General features: G+C 42.9%; 1 pseudogene across 1 annotated transcript; it reads left to right on the forward strand.

Annotated features, from left to right (window-relative positions):
- The first annotated feature begins 6,512 nt into the window (after positions 1-6,512).
- LOC309655945 (small ribosomal subunit protein uS10 pseudogene) lies at positions 6,513-15,093 on the forward strand (annotated as a pseudogene). The gene has a single exon. The product of its transcript is annotated as a small ribosomal subunit protein uS10 pseudogene (transcript).
- The last annotated feature ends 1,107 nt before the right edge of the window (positions 15,094-16,200 follow it).

Consider the following 16,200-nt stretch of genomic DNA (forward strand, 5'->3'; position numbering starts at 1 on the left):
ACCATAAAAATGGGTATCTATGTAAATTTTACCAAAAAACCTTATACTTAAATCATAAATTATTGAAAGCCTTCCTTCCTCTATGAAATTGAGAATGAGATAGGATTCCACTAAAATGACTTCTGTTTAATATTGTACTGGGATACTAGTCAGAGTAGTAAGGCAAGGAAAAGAAATATAAGGTGTAAGAATTGGAAATGAGGAAATAAATTTGTCACTATTTGCAGGTAACATGATTGTCTATGTAGAAAATACAAAACCGATACAGATAAACTATTAGAATAAGTGAATTTAGCAAGGTCTCTGGATACACGACCAATACCCAAAAGTCAATTTTATCTTTATATACTAGAAGCAAACAATTAGAAAATGTACTTTAAAAAGATGTCATTTACAATAGCATTTAAAAAATCACATACCTTAAATATAACGAAAGATGTGCAAATTTTTTTTACATAGAAAATTACAAAGTTATTGAGAGAAAGTGAAATCCAAATAAATGGAGGGATATGCAATATTCATGAATTGTAAAAAGGGTAACTGTTCATTAATTGATGGATATATTCTGTATAATCCCAATTAGATCCCAAGCAGTTTTTTAAGAAATTGATAAGGTGATTCTAAAATTTATATGAAAATGCAAAGTAAAAAAACAAAACAAAACAAACAAACAAACAAAAAACCCAATGTTGAAGTAGGAAAACAAAATTTGAGGACTTATAAGAAGATACCAAGAATTTTTACAAAGTTTCACTAATTAAGATAGTATGCATACTTCTAAATAACACATGGGTCAAAGAAGAAATCTCAAGAGAAATTTTAAAATATTTTGAATGAAATGAAAATGAATACACAATTTATCAAAATTTGTGGGATGCAGTGAAAGCAGTGCTTAGGAAATTCATAGTATTGGGGAAATTTATCTAAGCTTCCAACTTAGGAAACTAGAAAAGAATAAGAAATTAAGTCCAAAGTAGCAGAAGGAAAGAAATAATAAAAGTTTGGGTAGAAATCAATGAAATTGAAAACAGAAAATTGATTGAGAAAATCAATGAAACCAAAAGCTGGTTCTTTGAAAAGATCAGTAAAATCAATAAGCCTCTAACCAGCTAACTAAGAAAAAAAGAAAGAGGTCACAAATTACTAATATCAGAAATGAAAAAGAATACATCACTACAGATCCAATGGACATTAAAAGGTTAATTAAGGAATACTATAAACAACTCTATACTCACAAATTTGATAACCTAGATGAAATGGACCAATTCTTTGAGAGACACAATCTGCTAAAACTCACACAAGAAGAAATAGGCAATCTGAATAGGCTTATACTACTAAAGAAAATTAATCAATAATTAATAACTTTCTAAAACATAAAGCACCAGGTCCAGGTGAATTACAGTGAATTCTACCTAACATTTATGGAAAAAATTATACCAATTCTCTACAATCTCTTTCAGAAGATAGAAGAAAAGGGAATATATCCCAACTCATTCTATGAGGCCAGAATTACCCTAATATCAAAACCAAACAATGATCTTATGAGAAAAGACAGTACGGTATTGGTACAAAGAGAGGAAACTAGACCAATGGAACAGAATAGAGAAACAGACTCACACAAGGGTTACTTGATTTATGACAATGATGTAACTGTGATGAAGTAGGAAACGGTTGCCTTTTCAGTATATGGAACTGGGTCACTTGGATATCCATTCACAGAAGCCATTTCCAGATTGAATAACTAAATGTGAAAGGTAAAATAATAAAGCTCTTTCAAGAAAACAGGGGAATATCTTTATAACCTTGGAATAGGTAAAGATGTCTTAAACAGGTCGTAGAAAGCACTAACCATAAAGGAAAATATTGATAAGTTGGATTGTATTAAAATTAAGAGCTCTGTTCAAGAAAAGACACCATTAAGAGAACATAAAGTGTCACACTGGTCAGGATGGCCATCATCAAAAATTCTACAAATAATAAATACTGGAAAAGATGTGGAGAAAAGGGAACCCTCCTACACTGTTGGTGTAGGTAATGTAAATTGGTGCAGCCACTGTGGAAAACAGTATGGAGGGTTCTTAAAAAACTAAAGATGGAGTTACCATATGATCCATCCTGGGCATGTATCTGGAAAAGACAAAAACTCTAATTCGAAAAGATACATGCACCCCGATATTTATAGCAGCACTATTTACAATAACCAAGACATGGAAGCAACCTAAATGTTTATCAACAGATGAATGGATAAAGAAGATGTGGTATATATATACCATGGAATATTATTCAGTTATAAGAAGAATGAAATAATGCCATTTGTAGCAGCATGGGTGGATTAAGAGATTATCATACAAAGTAAAGTAAGTCAAACAGAGAAAGACAAATATCATATGATATCACTTATATGTGGAATCTAAAAAAGTGATACAAATGAACTTATTTACAAAACAGAAATAGACTCACAGACATAGAAAACAAAATTATGGTTACCAAAGGGGAAACAAGGGTGGGCGTGGGGGGGAGGGATAAATTAGGAGTTTGGGATTAACAGATATACACTACTGTATATAAAATAGGTAAACAGCAAGGACCTACTGTATAGCACAGGGAACTATATTCAATATCTTGTAATAACCTATAATGGAAAAGAATCTGAAAAAGAATATATATATGTATATACATGTATGCACAACTGAATCAGTTTGCTGTACACCTGAAACTAATACAACATTGTAACACAACTATACTTCATAAAAAGAAGAGCATAAAGTCAACTGTAGATTAGAAGAATATATTTTCAATACCCATATCTGACAAAGAGACCTGTATCCAGACTATACAAAGAATTCATACAAATCAGTAAAAGGTAAACAACTTTATTTTATTTTATAATTTTATTTATTTTTGGCTGCGTTGGGTCTTTGTTGCGGTGCACGGGCTTCTCATTGCAGTGGCTTCTCTTGTTGCGGAGCACAGGCTCTAGATGCATGAGCTTCAGTAGATGCAGCACGTGGGCTCAGTAGCTGTGGTTCGTGGGCCCTAGAGTGCGGGCTCAGTAGTTGTGGCACACGGGCTTAGTTGCTCCGCGGCGGAATCTTCCTGGACCAGGCATCAAACCCGTGTGCCCTGCATTGGCAGGCGGATTCTTAACCACTGCGCCACCAGGGAAGTCCCAACAACTGAGCTTTAAAATGACTTAAACAGGCACTTCACACACACAAAAATACCCAAATGGCCAATAAGCATTATCAAAGGTGCTCAGTTATCAGTTGTGACCAGGAAATATAAATTAATTGCAATGAGATATTACTCCACACCTGCTAGAATGGCTAAAATTAAAATTCATCAAGCTGTACACATGATTTGTACATTTTCTGTATGTAGCTTTCCAAAACATTAACTTCAAAAATAGCTACACAATATTTTTGATTTGTGTTATTTTTATCGATGTTATTGAGGCATATAATAAAATGTACCTATTTAAAGAATATAGTTTGAAGAGTCTAGACCAGGGGTCAGCAAACTATGGCCCTTGAGCCAAATCCAGCCACATTCATTTGTTTACATATTATTTATGTCTGCTGTCATGTTACAGTGATAAAATTGAGTAGTTGTAACAGGCACCATATGGTCCTCAAAGCTTAAAATATTTATTATCTGACCCTTGATAGAAGAAAGTTTGCTGACCTCTAACCACCATCACAATCAAGACATAGAATATTTCCATCAACCCCCAAAAGCTCTTTCCTGCCTCTTTGCCTGCCCCACCTCTGATCCCAGACAACCACTGACCTGCTTTCTGATACTCTAGATTCATTTTGCCTTTCCGAGAATTTCATGTAAATGGAATCACAGCGTACTTTTCTGTGTCTGACTAAATTTATTTCTTGTAATGTTTCTAAGATGCATCCATGTTGTTGAATGTGTCTGTAGTTTCGTCCTTTCTATTGCAGGTTAGTATTCCTTTATTGATATACCATAATTTATCTATTCACTGGTTGATGGACATTTGGGGTTGTTTCTAATTTTTAACTTTTACAAATTAAAGCTGCTATGAGCATTCATGTTCAAGTCTTTGCTTGGACATATGTTTTCATTTATCTTGGGTAAATAACTAAAAGTTGAATTCTCAGTTATGTAGTAAATCTATGTTTAACTTTATAAGAAACCAGCAAACAATTTTCCAAAGTGGTTGAACATTTTGCATTCCCACCAGAAATGTATGCAAGTTCCAACTGGTCCTCCTTCTCATTAGCACTTGGCATTGGCAGTCTTTTCAATTTTAGCCATTGTAATGATCATGAGATAGTATTTTGTGGTTTTAATTTGTATTTTCCTGGTAATTGGTGATATTATGCATCTTTTTGTGTGCTTATTGGCCATTTGTATGTCTTCTTTTGCCTGTTTGAATCTTTCGCCGATTTTTAAATTGGGTTGTCTTATTATTGAACTATAAGACTTTATGTATTCTTGGTACAAGTCCTATGTGTGTGTGTGTGTTTTTTCTCAGTGGTGTCTGTATTAGTTTCCTATTGATCCTGTAACTAGTTATCACAAACTTAGTGGCTAAAACCCACACAGATTTATTGTTTTCTAGCTCTGGAGGTCAATTTCACCTCCTTTGATGGCTAAAATCAAGGTGTTGGCAGGGCAGCATTCTTCTTGGAGGTTCGAGAGGAGAATTGATTTACCTGTCCTTTCTAGTTCCTAGAGGCTGCATACACTATTTGGCTGGTGGCCCTGCATCATTGCAACCTCTGTTTTCATCATCACATCTCTTCTCTGTCTCTAACCCTCTTGCCTCCCTATTAGAAGGGTCTTTGTGATTATATTAGGCCCACTGGATAGCCAAGGAACATACCCCTATCTCAAGATTCGTAATTTAATCACATCTGTAAAGTCTCTATTACCATGTAAGGTAACATATTCACAGGTTCCAAGATTAGGACATGGACATTTTGGGGAGGCCAATATTCAATCTACCACTGTGTCTTTCAATGAACAAAAGTTTTTGTCTGTATTAGGGTTCTCCAGAGAGACTGAACCTGTAGGAGATATATCTATATGTTTATGGAAAGAGATTTATTACAAGGAATTGGCTCATGAGATTATGGAAACTGACAAGTCCTAAGATCTGCAGAGTTGGCAAGCTAGAGACCCAGGAGGAGCCAATGTTTCATTTCAAGTCCGAAGGCAGGAAGAAGTCATTGTCCTAGCTCAAAGGCAGGAAAGCAGGACGAATCCTTTCTCACTAAAGAGAGAGTCAGCTTTTTCGTTCTATCCAGGCCTTCAACTGATTGGATGAGGCCCACCAACATTAGGGAGGGTAATCTACTTCACTCAATCTGTTGATTTAAATGTTAATCGCATCCAAAACATCCTCATAGAAACATGCAGAATACTGGTTGACCAAATATCTGGGAATCCCATGGCTCAGCCAAGTTGACATGTAAAATTAGCCATCACAAATCTATAGTCCATTTTGAATTAATTTCTGTATGTTGTGTGAGGTAAGAAGAATTGAGGTTTTTGTTTTGTTTTGTTTTTTCCAAATGGATATCCAGCCATTCCAGCACCATCTGTTGAAAATATTATCCTTTCCACATTGAAAACCTTGGCATCTATGTAGAAAAGCAACTAAAAATATCTATGGGTCTACATTTGAACTCTTCATTCTGTTTCATTCATCAATACGCCTATCCTTATGCCAATATTTTACTGCTGTAGCTTTTAAGTCTTAAAATCTGGTAGTGTAGCTCTTCCAACTTTTTTCTTTTTAAAAATGTTTTGGTTTATTATGAGGGCTTTGCATTTCCATATAAATTTTAGAATATGTGTGTCAATTTCTATTTTTAAAAAGCCTACTGGCTCTTGGAGGAAGACGCGGTCGCTGCAGCGGAGCCTCGGGCCACCCGCTCCTGCTCCTGCCTCACCGCTGTTCGCTCTGTTCGAGGAACAAGTCGGTCAGGAAGCCGCGCCGCAGCTATGGCTTTTTTTTTTTTTTTTAAACATCTTTACTGGAATATAATTGCTTTACCATGGTGTGTTAGTTTCTGCTTTATAACAAAGTGAATCAGTTATACATATACATATGTTCCCATATCTCTTCCCTCTTGCGTCTCCCTCCCTCCCACCCTCCCTATCCCACCCCTCTAGGTGGTCACAAAGCACCGAGCTGATCTCCCTGTGCTATGCGGCTGCTTCCCACTAGCTTTCTATTTTACATTTGGTAGTGTATATATGTCCATGCCACTCTATCACCCTGTCACATCTTACCCCTCCCCCTCTCCATATCCTCAAGTCCATTCTCTAGTAGGTCTGTGTCTTTATTCCCGTCTTGCCCCTAGGTTCTTCATGACCTTTTTTTTTTTTTTTCCCTTAGATTCCATATATATGTGTTAGCATACTGTATTTGTTTTTCTCTTTCTGACTTACTTCACTCTGTATGACAGACTCTAACTCCATCCACCTCACTACAAATACCTCCATTTCACTTCTTTTTATGGCTGAGTAATATGGCTTTTAAAGATACCAGAAAGACAGCCCAAGGTGGCGATTCACGGCATTAGAATCACCCTCACCGGCCGCAGCGTGCAGTCTTTGGAGAAGATATGTGCTGACCTGATCAGAGGTGCGAAGGAAAAGAATCTCAAAATGAAAGGACCGGTTCCGACGCCTACCAAGACTCTGAGAATAACTACAAGGACAACTCCTTGTGGTGAAGGTTCTAAGACTTGGGATCGTTTCCAGATGAGGATACACGAGCGACTCATTGACCTGCACAGTCCTTCTGAGACTGTCAAGCATATCACTTCCATCAGTACTGAGCCAGGAGTTGAGGTTGAAGTCACCATTGCAGATGCTTAAATCAACGTTTTTAATAAACTGATAATCAGTTGTTAAAAAAAAAAAAAAGCCTACTGGTATTTTGATTGGGATTTCATTAATTCTATAGATCGATTTGGGGAATATTGGCGTCTTTAATTTGAGTTCTTTTTTAAAGTAATATTCTAACTGTTAATGATCTGAGGGTCCTCATTGTTGATGCTATTCATAACAAATGATAATAAAAAGAAAAATAGCTCTAATTTACTGAACTCAGCCTTGTACAGGTACTCTCTCTATTTCACTTAATAATCCCAACAATCTTATGAGATAGGTATTATTATCCCCGTTTTTAAAAATTTATAGATGAGGACTGTGGTTCTGAGAGGTGAAGTGACTTGCCTGAGGTTACAGTGTTAACAGCAGAGTTAGGATCTGAACCTACAGCTTCCTGACTCCAAAATCCATCCCTTGTCTTCAAAAACACTATGGCTGTTTTATATTATATCTCTCGCTCCCTGCCTCCTCCTGCCCTGATTTCACTCCCACCTAATTGACTCCTTAGTTAACATTTATTAAGCACCTACTACGGGTGCCTGGTGCTGGGCTAGGTGATTTATGCACAGTAGCTCATTAACTCCCTCAGAGAGATACACATTCGTACAGATCTATGGGCACTTGTGTGTATATACATGCCCCTTCCACAGAAGTCTCCCGTGACTGGAGTGAGGTTCTGCCCACCATCAACTGTGCCATAAAGGCAGGAAGCAGCTGAACGGGGGCTCCTAGGCCTGGCTGCCTCCCCCCAGCAAGCCCCAGGCCTCTGGGTTTCAGGAGCCTCTCGCGCAGCTGCCCTGTCTAGTTGCTCATTGCAGAAGGGCTTGCGGATTTCCACCTGCAGGTGAATGATTTGGTCCTTTTCCCTAACTCTCAATAAATAAGCAAACTTGCACAAACCAGCCAAGACGAATCACAGAGGACCCATCTCTAAACGTGGGAAACCAGCGCTGCTATTTTTAGGTAACCCACTTGCTCTGCTACCTCATCCCTCTGTGGATAGATTCCTTCTGTTCACACAGGGCTCGCTCCGAGGAAGCAGGTTTCCTGGACACTCTTTCATTCCCGGCCATTCTGATGTATCTCCCTACCCCATCCGTCATCCTCCCCATGCCCAGGACCTCAGGTCTGGATCTGCCTTTCAAAGGCCTAAGAGGGAGAACAGCAGTACCTGAACTCCAGTCACCGTCCATAGCAGTAGCAACTCTTCTGTACAAAGTCCCCACTCTTTCAATGTTAAGAGGGAACCTGCATGCACACAGGGTAAAATGGCATCTTGGGGGGCACTGTCATCTTTGTGCCATACTTAGTTAGCAGAGAATACTTAGACACCCCAGTACTGGTGTCTGGTGCAATAGTAAAAATTAGGGAAACACTTAGAGGCAGGCCAGATGTGAGCCAAACAGAGTCCTTCAGGCATTTACTCCCTCATTCAGCAAACATTCATGGAACACTCATCACAAGGTCCCTGGTACAATATTAAGTTCAGGGAACGCAAAGGTGAACATGACATAGTCTTTGGCCTCAAGAAACTTGCTATCTAGTGCACAGGCTACAAAGAGCTACATTAATAGCAGGAGGAGCTTCCAGGAAAGAAAGAAAGAAACAACAGGGCAGAACAGGACTCGCCAGGCAGGAGGTTCACCCAGAGAGCAGAGGGATATCCTGTGGTCCAACTCTGCTCACAAGGAAAGGGTGGAGGGTGGAGGATGGACTGGCCCGGGAGAGGGCATGGCCATGAGCTACTTCACACCACAGCTGATTCACTTACTGCCCCATCTGCAGTGAGAGACTGTAAGGAAATAGGCAAACTCCACACGTGCACAATGTAGATGACTTGATGGTGCTGCCAGTGGAATGGGTTGGCCAACCTCCCTATTTGGTTCTCTAAAATCGGGAGCTAAATGATGGCCTCAGACCTTGGGAGACATGGTGGTGCCACTCCTGCAGGATATTTAAAGTTCCTGCATGTGACATACTGAAGAATATGCCTTGAGAACTTTAGGGCAGAATTGGGGAACTCAGGCAGACAAAAGAAGACAATATATTTGTTGACTGTGCATTATCCACTGAGCAGTGATTAAGGGTAGGCAGGGCTGGAATCAGGACCACCTTGGGTGCAAAATTCAGTTTCACTACTTCTTACTTGCTGTGTGACTAGGGACAAGTTATTTAACCTCTCTGAGCCCCAATTTCCTTATATATAAAAAGGGGCTAAAATACCTTCTCCCTAGTTATGAGAAACAATAAGGCAAATGAATGTTAATCTCCCATTCTCTGCGCCCCCCCAACGCCCCTATCTCATACTTGTTGAATAAATGAACGAATGAAGTGCTACCGATACTTCAGAAAGCACCCATTGTCATTATTATCATCATTCAAATTCCCACCCAGGGCTTCCCTACTGTGCATGTTTTCAGAGCTTTTGTAGAAAGCCAGGCAATACAAGCACAAGTGTAGCTCTCCGCCAAGGGCTGTCCGCTAATCAGAACATGGCTGTCTTCTGTCATCTCCCCTTTGGGCTTTGGACCCAGGTCTCCTTCCTAATTCCAGCCAACAGTTTTGCACAATGAGCAGAGAAGATCCTGGCCTGCACCTCTCTCTCTGTCTCTGTTCCTATCCCCTCCTCCCCCCTCCTTTATTTTGGCCCAGGAACATGTCAACAGCAGTGGGAAGTAACCTAATTAGTAGTTAGTTGATAGACTGCCCACCCTCATGTCCCACTGGCAATCCAGCAGCCTGTTTCTGCAGACAGGAAAATATTTCCTTGCTAATTAATCTGAGCGCAGGGATTTGAGTTTGGACCAAGGCAGGGAAATCCATCTCCACGAGTCTTGTTCAGTTGTATCTGTTTCTCCAGCAACCATTTCCTTCCCTCCGACTCCCCCTTCTCCAGCCCACCCCTCTCCCATTTCATCTTCTACCTTTATTAAGGCTGATTACCCTGATGACTTTCCCGCCTGCCCCCCGAGGCCCCTCTCATGAAGAGGCTGCTTGCTCTCTGAGGACTTGCTTTGGGTTGATTTTCCTCCAGCACCGGGTGCTGCCCAAGGATAGGAGAGATCATGCCCCTCAGCTCAGGGTGGATGAGACCCCAATGGCCCTGTCTGTTCTGCTCCCAGGCCCCACCAGAACAGCACGCACCTCACTGCAGTGCCCCCTGCCCCCGCAATCCACACTGCCAAACAAATACAGACATCTACTGTCATTTTTAAATAAGGCTCAGCTTCTGTCTCTGGGCCCTGCCCTGGTCCTCTGCAGAATCGTCTATTTGCATCCGAAGTGGTTCCTAAGAAAGGGTAACCATACACATCATTTCACATATGTTTCCTCCCTAGTCTCTTCTGCCCGGTCCTGTTATGTCTCTAGGACACACGCTGGACACAGGCAGTGGGAGGGGGACTTGGGTGTGGATGGGAGTCCGTGAAGGGAAGAAGGGTCTTTCACGACACGGTGGTGATGAGCTCATTTCTGTCGGATGAGCTTGGGCTCCAGTGCGAGTGAGGTAAAAGCCGGATTGTTTTCCTGTTGAAGACAAGTCCTGCCAGCCTTTGAACCCTTGTTGTTTACCACAGGAGGCCTCCTTGGCTTGGAAGCATTCTTGAGGACCCTATCAGAGATTCTTCTCACCTGTCCAGGGCCCCCTGACACCCCCTTTTTTTTTTTACAAAGGTCAGCTCTTTCCTCGCCTACCAGCCATCTAAAGAATAAAGCTCCTGTAGACCTAAAGGATATGTATTTCTCCTCTTTCCCTTGGACAGGGCTAAATTAGTCCTAAGGGAGAAGAAACATTGTCCAGGTGGTGTTTGCAAGTCACTGCTGACCAGGACATTACTTTAAGCTCAGTCGGAATCTGTGACAACATGAGAAGCCATCTGAGCTCGCTTGCCCGTCTCGGACGCGACTGAAGAACTGAGTGGCTCTGCCCTAAAGAGCTCCTCAGGTGCCAGGGAGCGAAGTGCTCAAGAGCACAGGCTCTAGGGTCCAGCAGCCTGGGTCCGAATCCTGGCTTGGCTCTTACAAGTTGTGTGGGTTATCTACTGCTGTGTAACAAATCCTCCTCAGACTCAGCAGCTGATTGGTTTTGTGGGTCCGGGTCTGGGTCCTCTGACTCAGCGTCCCTCACAAGGCACAATCAAGGTGTGTCCAACCGGGTGCTGCAGTCACCTTAAGGTCCCACTGGGGAATGATTCGCCTTCAAACTCACTCCCAGCGTTGTTGGCAGGTTTTGGTTCCTCATGGGCTGTTGATCAGAGGCTGCCCTCAGCTCCCTAAAGCTTCTCCATAAAGGAGCTCACCTCCCGGCAGCTTGCTTCCCCAGAGCAAGTGACCTGAGAAAAGCTAGGAAGAGAGAGACTGGGCAAGACAGTGGTCACAGTCTTCTGGAACCTAATCTCTAAAGTGTCATCCCATCACTTTTGTCATACTCTGTTCACTAGAAGCAAGCCACTAGGTCCAGCCTGCCCCAAGGGCAGAGGATGACGCATGGGTGTGAATGCCAGAGGTAGAGACCAGTGAGGGCATCTTAGAGGCTGCCCACCACATTAGCCATGTGGCTTTGGCCAATTATCTAACCTCCCAGGGCCTCAGTTTCCTTATCTGTAAAATGAGAATGTTACTAATTAATAGCACATAGTTTATGGTGATATTATGTTGATTAAATGCAGGTAAAGTACTTAGAATATGCTAATATGTGTCCAATACACATTAGCGGTTAGAAGGATTAGAGGACAGGAGAAATACCAGGAAGTGGTTCTGCAATCCTAGCATGCACCCATCAAACCAAGCACCTGCCTGCTTTCTGCAGCTGCAGTTGCCCATCCAGTGCTACAGAGGGGGAGGGGAGGAGGAGGCTGCAGGTCAACGTGTTAGCAGGATGAGGATGCCAAGCGAGGGGAAAGGAACTTGGCAAACAGGGCCAATCCTGGAGCCCAGGTCTTTGTCTCCTAAAGGGAGACAAAGGTTTCTCTCCTCTGTGGCACCTACATATATTGGACCTTTCCTACATACAAGGAACTGTGCAAAGCACCCTGCATGCATTATCTCATTTAATCTTCATAACACCCCTGTGAAGTAGGTACTGTTACTACCCTTAATTTACAGATTGTGTACACTGCTCAGTGAGGATTGTAAATTGGGGATTTAGAGATTGAAAATTGAAGCTCAGAGAGGTTAAGAAACTTGCCTGGGGTCACACAGCTCCAAAGTGGCAGAGTGAGGAGTCAAAATCAAGGTCTGTCTGATTCAGTATCCACTGGGCTAGCAGACAGGGACCAGGCAGAGAACAAAGAACATACTCATAGCATCACCATTCTTTCATACTTTGAATCCCACTCCATGGCCTCCCCAGATCTGCACAAGCTGTTATGCAGCCTCCCTTCCCCCACCCCTGCAACCCAAATGTGGCTCTTAATAGGGTCCTGCTCCAGACCACACAACTCAGCCTCCTTGGCCCTGCACACCACCAATCTCAGCATCATTCTTAGACCCTATCCTGCTCCTTTAGATTTCTCAGCTGGTCCAACCTGATTCCACGTGCTTCCCAAAGTCACCTTTCTTCTCCACTCTCATATTAGCCTCTTTCTTCAGATTGTGTTCATCTATCGAGCTCACAAGCCACCCTTGCTGACCCCTGATTCTTCCAACATCACTTGGACGCTCTCTCCCACCGACCACTACACCCACACTCCTCATCACACAGTTACCATGCCAGGCCAGAGAGATGCCCGCTGCCCTGACAAGAGGCTCTCCTGGAAGAGAGGAGAGTTTTCCCTGCTCATCACCAAGACAGAAGAGAAGGCCAAAGCCCCAGAGGAAGGACAAGAGAATGATGAAGCCCGAGGTGTTGATTCGAGGGGAGAGAGTGTGCTCCAGGGGGGCTATAAATTCCCTTCTAATTCCAAATAATTCCGATTACATGGATGAGTAGTTTTCAATCAGGAAGATAATCTCAGAGATAGATGGCAGGATAATTGTTCGTAGCGCCGACGTAAATATTGTGTCGTTTCTATTAATCTCCGCGAATCGGCTGTCAGAGGTGTCACTCATTCATCACGACAAATTAAAAATAAAATTTTAGGAGAGAAAATCATGCCTGGGGATGGGGTGGAAGAGGCTGGGGTTACTGCGGGAACTGGGAATAAGAGGGGGAGGTGTAGCCAGCAAGCTGTTGCCAGAAATAAATTTGGCTTACCTATTTAATATATTTATTTACGAAAGCAAATGGTAACGAGGGCTGTAGATCTCTATTAACCTCCCTGTAGGGTGTGCACACATGTGAGCCTGTGTGTGTGTGTACACGCATGGGGGGCCGCCCTGCTAACATTGCCTGGAGGTGAGCCAGATCCTCAGACCCACCTGGACGGAGCACGTACATCCCAGAGTCAGGTCACCTGTGTTCCGCACACCCCAGCCTCACTCAGCCAACAAGGGGTGGTGGGGCAGGGGGTGGATCTGGGCAGTGAGACCCCCATTCATAGCAAAGATCAGCCTTTGAGAGAAGCAGTAATCAGACCCAAGCTGGCGTTCCCGAAACTGGCTGGCGATTTTCTGTAACACTGTTGTCTTGCAGGGTTACTCAGGCACCTAGGAGCATAAATTCAGAGTAAAGACTCTTTAGAGAGATACCTGAGAGGTAAGAATACAAGCTCATTCCTTTGTCTCTCTCCTATTTAAATTCCTCAAGGTATGGGGTCCCTCCAGGAGAAGTTACACATTTCCCAGAACCCTCACCCCTACACCATGCCTAACCATCCACAGTGGCAGATGTACTGAGACATCACTGGAATTTAGCCCCTGCAATGAAGCAAATTCTCCAGCATCACAGTGGGATAATCAGCTCTATTCTTGGCATATGTATCCGTTTATATCAATCGTACACTTGCATATACTTCCAAAATAAATTTGAGAATACCTACAAAAATGCACACAATGCCAGCATGTAAAGTCCAAGGGAGCAAGTCCATGGGCCCCAACACTGAGCCTACTGTCTGGCACACAAAGTGCATTCAGTCCACCTATGTTTGTTGAACGAGTGAGTGAGTGGATCAATGGATGGAAATCAGAGTGAAATTAAAATAAGGTGGCATCATAAAGTCAGGAATAAATTTAGTGCCCAGAAATATATACCAGAACGTTCCACACAACATCTTGAGCTGGACAGAAGATGTGGAGTTAAGTTTCCTAGAGGCAAAGCAAAGGAGGAAGGTTCCTTCATTACAACATTCACAATGTTCCTAAGATAGTGTTCCTGGGCTGTTTGACAGAAGCACAACTAAGGTCTGGGGGAGGGCACCTTGCCAGAAGGAAATAGCAAGCTCCTGTAGGTCTTCTCTCTTGGTTTCATGGGTTTCCTCAGAGGGGACTCTGCCACTCTCCAGTTTGGGTTATATAATAAATCTGACTGCTTGAGTCCTGGGAGCCGGATGGGGAAGGGCTAGAGGGGGTCAACCCTCAGTGTGCAGACTTACACTTAATGCTCCTGTTGTCTACAGGGGATCCCTGCCCTCAGGGGTGTCCAGAAGCACAAGTCCGGAGTCTTTCTGGCTCAGTTTCTCTAGAAAATAAACTTCTCTTCTTTTGCTGGAGTGGGATAGAAAAATCAGTTGTCCATGTGTGGAGGAGGGTAGGGGGTGGTCTAAAGGCTACTTTTACAAATTTAAACCAGTCCGTCTGTTTTTGGTACCATCTGTCCCCTCACTTTCCAAATACTACCTGGTACCAAATACTTTCCAGAGACACGTAAGCCTTTCTGGGATTGGGCTTAACCTACCTCTGGGGTCCTCTCTCACCTCACCCTACCTCCACCCCCGTCCTGACTTAGGCTTCAGCTTTCCCGGAAGTGGCCGGTACCCACTTGTTTATTCGTTTTCCAACTTCCAAAATTTAATTGCTGTCATCTCCTTCTCGTTCTCTTTATCCTCATGGGTTCATGCCTTTCAAAAATCCATTTACTATACTTTTAGCTGGGTTTGGGGAAGGAATGGTAATAAATGCATGTGTTTCCATCCGCTGTACTTAATCTCAACAGCCTTCTTATAACAAATAAGCTTGTGTTTTTCGGACAACCAATGTGGCAGAGACAATGCCGTGGGTTCACCAGCCTGTTTTCTCTTCAGGGGCACTCAGGGAGATGACATTTTCCAGAACCCCTTTTAGTTTGGGACCATGTAGCTGAATTTTCAGGGAAGAGAATGTAAGTATCAATGAATTCTGCTCACTCAGCTTCTTCATCCTCAAGAATGAGAGAAAAGACATCAGAGACAGCTGAGGAGCCAGGTGGAAGCAGCTTAGATTCCTGAGTCTCTTTGGGAGAGGACCACCTGACCCACATCAGACTGCAAGGTGAACACAAAGTCAACCTTTATTGTGTTAAACCCCTGAGGATTCAGGGTTTATTTGTTGTTGCATCATGGCCTGGAATATCCTGACTAATACAACGGCTTTTTATAGCACACTTCAGTAAAAACCAGTGGCATATTCCCAAGAGGTGGTTGTACAGGGGAAACAAAGCCATGCAGTTGAAGTAGCCATACGGTCCTTGGGTAGCTCTGGCTTGACCCAGGGTTGCAGTCTGGAGTATCTGGAGAAACGATTACACTGTAAGTGCTCTAAACAGCCTCCATGTGAATTACATTTGGAAATCAAAATTTTTTTTTAATTAATTTATTTTATTTTTGGCTGTGTTGGGTCTTTGTTGCTGCGCGTGGTCTTTTCTCTAGTTGCGGCGAGCGGGGGCTACTCTTCCTTGTGGTGCGCGGGCTTCTCACTGCAATGGCTTCTCTTGTTGTGGAGCATGGGCCCTAGGCACACGGGCTTCAGTAGTTGTGGCACGCGGGCTCAGTAGTGTGGCTCACGGCTCTAGAGCGCAGGCTCAGTAGTTGTGGCACACAGGCTCAGTAGTTGTGGCTCACGGGCTCTAGAGCGCAGGCTCAGTAGTTGTGGCGCATGGGCTTAGTTGCTCCGCGGCATGTGGGATCTTCCCGGACCAGGGCTCGAACCCGTGTCCCCTGCATTGGCAGGCAGATTCTTAAACACTGCGCCACCAGGGAAGCCCCTGAAATCAAATTTTTTATAAGAGTTAAATATTTAGGGTTATATTCCTTATCAAGAATTTATAATGCAGATATTGTGTTTCCAGTGAAATGCTAAAACATATGCGTTGAAAATAAGCCAGGTGGGATGTGGGATTAACATTCTCTTATGAAAATGAAGTTGCTAACCAGTACTCAGGCCTGAAGAGGAGGACAGCTTTGGAGCCTCTGGAAAATAGCAGACTAAGGGCATCCATCAAACAGGGCCAAAGAGTTCCCCAAATAACAG

The sequence above is a fragment of the Balaenoptera physalus genome (assembly GCF_965194825.1).
Source record: "Balaenoptera physalus genome assembly, chromosome: 2".
Taxonomy (NCBI): Eukaryota; Metazoa; Chordata; class Mammalia; order Artiodactyla; family Balaenopteridae; genus Balaenoptera; species Balaenoptera physalus.